Raw genomic sequence first — 6,205 nt, 5'->3', positions numbered from 1 at the left:
TGTGCCTTTGAACAAGGTACTTAACCCCAATTGCTCCAGGGTCGCCATTGATAATGGCAGACCCGGCCGTGATTCCACTCTTCGAGGGTGTCTCAAGTGGAGTTGGGATATGCAAAAAAACATATTTCTAATTCACACACAGTGGTGGAAAAAGTACCCAATTCTCATATTTAAGTAAAATATAGAAAAGTATCAAAAGTAAATGTGATTTATAAAATGTACTTAAGTATCAAAAGTAAAAGTCTAAATCATTTCAAATGCCTTATATTAAGCAAACCAGACGGCACGATTTTCTTGTTTTTTAAATTTATGGATTGCCAGGGGCACACTCCAACACTCAGACATAATTTACAAACGAAGCATTTGTGTTTAGTGAGTCCACCAGATCAGAGACAGGAGAGATGACCAGGGATGTTCTCTTGATAAGTGCGTGAATTGGACCATTTTGCTGTCCTGCTAAGAATTCAAAATGTAACAAGTACTTTTGTGAGTCAGGGAAAATGTATGGAGTAAAAGTACATTATTTTTTTAGGAATATAGTGAAGTAATAGTAAAAGTTGTCAAAAATAATAATAGTAAAATACAGATACCAAAAATGACGACTTAAGTACTTTACACCACTGTTCACATATGCATGTAATACACACTTGTACATGTGAAATTGAACAAATTTAAGTACCCACCCAATTATTATAATTTTTTTAGATCAACAAACAAGGAATTGTCCTGGCATTATGGAAAGCAGAAAAACAAACAAAAACAAATCAACAGTCAGAAATAGCTTTAACCGAAATGAGAGATCACATATGGGATGTACAGCCAAAGAAAGATTTTGTTGTCAAATATGACTCTGTAAATGCCTTCAGACTTCTGGCCAATGTTGACTCCAATGCTTCCCACAGTTGTGCCAAGTTGGCTAGATTTCCTTTGACCATTCTTGATACACATGGGAAACTGTAGAGCGGGAAAGACCCAGCAGCTCCTGACACAAACTGGTGCGCCTGGCACCTACTACCATACCCAGTTTTATCTCAAACTCTTCTTTCAAAGACTCAATCATGGACACTCTTACTGACAGTTGTGGCTGCTTTGCGTGATGTATTATTGTCTCTACCTTCTTGCCCATTGTGCTGTTGTCTGTGCCCAATAATGTTTGTACCATGTTTTGTGCTACTACCATGTTGTGTTGCTACCATGTTGTTGTTATGTTGTGTTGCTACCATGCTGTGTTGTCATGTGTTGCTGCCATGCTATGTTGTTGCCTTTAGGTCTCTCTTTATGTAGTGTGGTGTTGTCTCTCTTGTCGTGATCTGTATTTTGTCCTATATTATAAAAGGCAGGAGGCCTTTTGCCTTTTGTAGGCCGCCTTTGTAAATACGAATTTGTTCTTAACTGACTTGACCAGTTAAATAAAAAATACATTTTATAAAGGCACTTAAGGATCAAACTTTTTTTTTTCAATTTTCGCCTGAAATGACTTACCCAAGTCCTGTAGCTCAGGACCTGAAGCAAGGATATGCATATTCTTGATACCATTTGAAAAGAAACACTTTGAAGTTTGTGGTAATGCGAAATTAATGTAGGAGAACATAACACATTAGATCTGGTAAAAGATAATACAAACCAAAAACATGCGTTTTCATTTTTTTTGTTGCTTGTTCCATCATCTTTGAAATGCAAGAAAAAAAACATGATTTAAAATGGCAGTTTGGGCGCTATTTAGATTTTGGCCACTAGATGGGAGCAGTGTGTCCAAAGATGCAGATTGACCCAGTGAAGCATTGCAGTACTGCACAGTATATTGTATCAAGTCTGTCAAAATGTGCAGAATTGGTCAATTGATCCATTTTCAAGTACATAACTATAGAGAACATACAAACATGATATGATAATACACAATGTAAGTTTACACACTCCCAGGAATGTCATTCATGATGGATCATTAGCTTATACAACACACTAACTTTCACACATCTAGATGGCCGGGCGGGGTGGGTGTGGAGCCAGAGACAGCAGGGGTTCAAACTGTAGAACCCAGTTATTTTTTGTATTTTTATTTTTACATTACATTACATTACATTTAAGTCATTTAGCAGACGCTCTTATCCAGAGCGACTTACAAATTGGTGAATTCACCTTCTGACATCAGTGGAACAGCCACTTTACAATAGTGCATCTAAATCATTTAAGGGGGGGTGAGAAGGATTACTTTATCCTATCCTAGGTATTCCTTGAAGAGGTGGGGTTTCAGGTGTCTCCGGAAGGTGGTGATTGACTCCGCTGTCCTGGCGTCGTGAGGGAGTTTGTTCCACCATTGGGGGGCCAGAGCAGCGAACAGTTTTGACTGGGCTGAGCGGGAACTGTACTTCCTCAGTGGTAGGGAGGCGAGCAGGCCAGAGGTGGATGAACGCAGTGCCCTTGTTTGGGTGTAGGGCCTGATCAGAGCCTGGAGGTACTGCGGTGCCGTTCCCCTCACAGCTCCGTAGGCAAGCACCATGGTCTTGTAGCGGATGCGAGCTTCAACTGGAAGCCAGTGGAGAGAGCGGAGGAGCGGGGTGACGTGAGAGAACTTGGGAAGGTTGAACACCAGACGGGCTGCGGCGTTCTGGATGAGCTGTAGGGGTTTAATGGCACAGGCAGGGAGCCCAGCCAACAGCGAGTTGCAGTAATCCAGACGGGAGATGACAAGTGCCTGGATTAGGACCTGCGCCGCTTCCTGTGTGAGGCAGGGTCGTACTCTGCGGATGTTGTAGAGCATGAACCTACAGGAACGGGCCACCGCCTTGATGTTAGTTGAGAACGACAGGGTGTTGTCCAGGATCACGCCAAGGTTCTTAGCGCTCTGGGAGGAGGACACAATGGAGTTGTCAACCGTGATGGCGAGATCATGGAACGGGCAGTCCTTCCCCGGGAGGAAGAGCAGCTCCGTCTTGCCGAGGTTCAGCTTGAGGTGGTGATCCGTCATCCACACTGATATGTCTGCCAGACATGCAGAGATGCGATTCGCCACCTGGTCATCAGAAGGGGGAAAGGAGAAGATTAATTGTGTGTCGTCTGCATAGCAATGATAGGAGAGACCATGTGAGGTTATGACAGAGCCAAGTGACTTGGGCAAGTCAGTTTTTACATTTTTTAAATTTCACCTTTATTTAACCAAGTAGGCTTGTTGAGAACAAGTTCTCATTTACAACTGCGACCTGGCCAAGATAAAGCAAAGCAGTGCGTCACAAACAACAACACAGAGTTACACATGGAATAAACAAACATACAGTAAATAATACAATAGAAAAAGTCTATATACAGTGTGTGCAAATGAGGTAGGTAGGAACAAATTCTTATTTACAATGATGGCCTAGGAACAGTGGGTTAATTGCTTTGTTCAAGGGCAGAACGACAGATTTTTTCCTTCATTTTAGCAACCTTTCGGTTACTAGTTCAATGCTCTAACCAATAGGCTACCTGCATTTGAATATACAAATGTATTTTATCAAACAAAACTATGCTACATTTTATCTCTGGGACCATCAGGATGACAAATCACCTTCAGAGGTGAATGTATCAAACCAGTTTCCGTGAAACATTTTTTGTTGTTGTGCACTCTCCTCAAACAATAGCATGGTCTTTTTTCACAGTAATTGCTACTGTAAATTGGACAGTGCAGTTAGATTAATGAGAGTTTGAACTTTCTGCCCATATAAGACATGTGTCTATGTTCCCGAAAGTGTTCTGTTACTTACAATGTCCTACTAGTCACATTAGCAAACGTTAGCGCACGTTAGCATCAACTGTCCCGGTATAGAGGTTAAATCTTTTGTCTTGCCCATTCACCCTCTGAATGGTACATATACACAATGCCTCAAGACATAAAAATACTTCTTTAACCTGTCTCCTCCCCTTCATCTACACTGATTGAAGTGGATTGAACAAGTGACATCAATAAGGGATCATAGCTTTCACCTGGATTCACCTGGTCAGTCTAAAATCATGGAAAGAGCAGGTATTCATAATGTTTTGTATACTCAGTGTGTAGGGACTAATGCTGCTTTCGTAACCAAGTGGGAGGAGGGAATTGACCAGTTGTGAAGTCGTAAATACCAGTTGGAAGCATTCACATGCTTTGAACTTGTTGAGAAACGCTGACTGGCTAATGGCCAACAAGCTACATAAACCATAAACTATAAGTACAGCTTGTTAACAATTTCTGGTTTAAAAAATATATATTAGTAGATTTATTTAAAAAAAAAAGTTTTGTTGTTGCATTTAACTGCCGGAAATGCTGTCGTCAAGGTTATTTCCTTAGTAGGTGACGTCGGAGATCAACATGTGGGAGAAGTGGGAGCTAATGTCATGTTCAAAACTGCTGGGAACTGGGAACTCAGAGCTCAGAAATCTCCAACATCCGACTTCAGTGCATTCAAGATAACTGGGAACTCTGAAAAAAACTAGCTCCGACTAGGATTTTTTTTTTTTAAGTCATCTTTTATTTATTTAACTAGGCAAGTCAGTTTTAAGAACACATTCTTATTTACAATGATGGCCTACCCCAGCCAAAACCTAACCACGCTGGGCCAATTGTGAGCCACCCTATGGGACTCCCAATCAAGGCCGGTTGTGATACAACCTGGAATTGAACCAGGGCATGTAGTGACACCTCTAGCACTGAGATTCAGTGCCTTCAACCACTGCACCACTTGGGAGCCCCTGGTCACGGTGATAGAGTAGAGCCCCTGGTCACGGTGTGCGACGTCATTCAGCAGCAACGTCCTATCTTTCGTCCACTCAAACCGTGGGTCCTTCAACTATAAACACACAATAGTGTTTAGCATAGAAGAACACACACACACACTTAAACACACGTTATGTTCTTCTATCCTTGTGGGGATCTAAAATTAATTTCCATTCAAAATGATATTTTCCCTGAACCTAACCCCCAACCCCTTACACTAATTCTAACCATAACCCTAAACTTAACGCCTAAGCTTAAAATAGACTTTTTCCCTATAAGACTCCCAATCACAGCTGGTTGTGATACAGCCTGGAATCAAACCAGGGTCTGTAGTGACACCTCTAGCACTGAGATGCAGTGCCTTAGACCGCTGCACCACTCAGGAACCAATTCGGAATTCCAAGTCAGAAACTCAAGCATCTTTCTAGAGCTCCAACTTTCTGACCTGAAGATCACTGACGTCATGAATTGATCTGTTGAACCGGATTTCCCAGTTGTCTTGAAAGCACCAATAGAATGATAGATGAGTTTCCCACTAGTAATTGCCAGTTGGAGGGCTGTTCGAGTGGAACGCAGCATGCAGCTACAGGGGATACAAATTAAAGTGGTATTTGAGACCTCTCTCTAACCAATTAATTGTACACACGTTATGTTTTACGTGCTAGTGTACACACGTTACGATTTACGTGCTTGTCGGAACTTGGAAACTGTGACATTCTTGCTAACTGATTGAACGCGGAACGTGTATAACAACAACCAGTTCGCATGTCGGGCATTTCTGAGATTCCTAGTTCCGATTTGCACGTAAATGCGGCATATGAACGCAGCAAAACGCATCCTAGAGAGATTCTCGTTCTGAAAAAAGACGGTCCTCCATATCCTCTCTCCTCGGTGACCCGTGTTCGAGGAGCGTGATATTTCGTAAATATGGTCGTCACTAGTTACTACAGCCACAAACTCATAAGCCCCGCCTAGTTCTACAATTTATCTTCTTAAAATGTTATTTTAAACCTAACCTTAACCCTAACCTTAACCACACTGATAGCCTTACCCTAACCTTAAATGAAGACCATTTTTTAAAAATTAATCTGTACGATAAATTTGTACGAGACCATTTTGACTTTGTGGCTGTACTATCTAGTGGTCACTCTTTAGTAGTCAAACAGAAGTGTCCTCTCGTCAAAAGCCACCTTTCATCGAGGATACTCATGTAAATCCTATTTTTAACGCAGAATAATTTTTACACCTGCTTTTGTTTTGTCAGAGGAGAAAAACATGCACAAGTTTAAAAACACTATTCTACTTATTGTTTTATTCATAAAAATGTCTTGGATAACTCACTTGATTTTTTTCATCACTTTACACATTCATTTGGGGATTTCTGTAAACCTAATCTACCCAATGACGTGGGAAAAGGTTTCCAATCGTTACAATAGCCATTATTGGAGGAGAAGGTTAGAGGGGCGGGACCTCTGGCTT

This window comes from Oncorhynchus masou, chromosome 32, assembly GCF_036934945.1.
Source record: "Oncorhynchus masou masou isolate Uvic2021 chromosome 32, UVic_Omas_1.1, whole genome shotgun sequence".
Lineage (NCBI taxonomy): Eukaryota > Metazoa > Chordata > Actinopteri > Salmoniformes > Salmonidae > Oncorhynchus > Oncorhynchus masou.
This window is presented reverse-complemented; position numbering follows the sequence as displayed.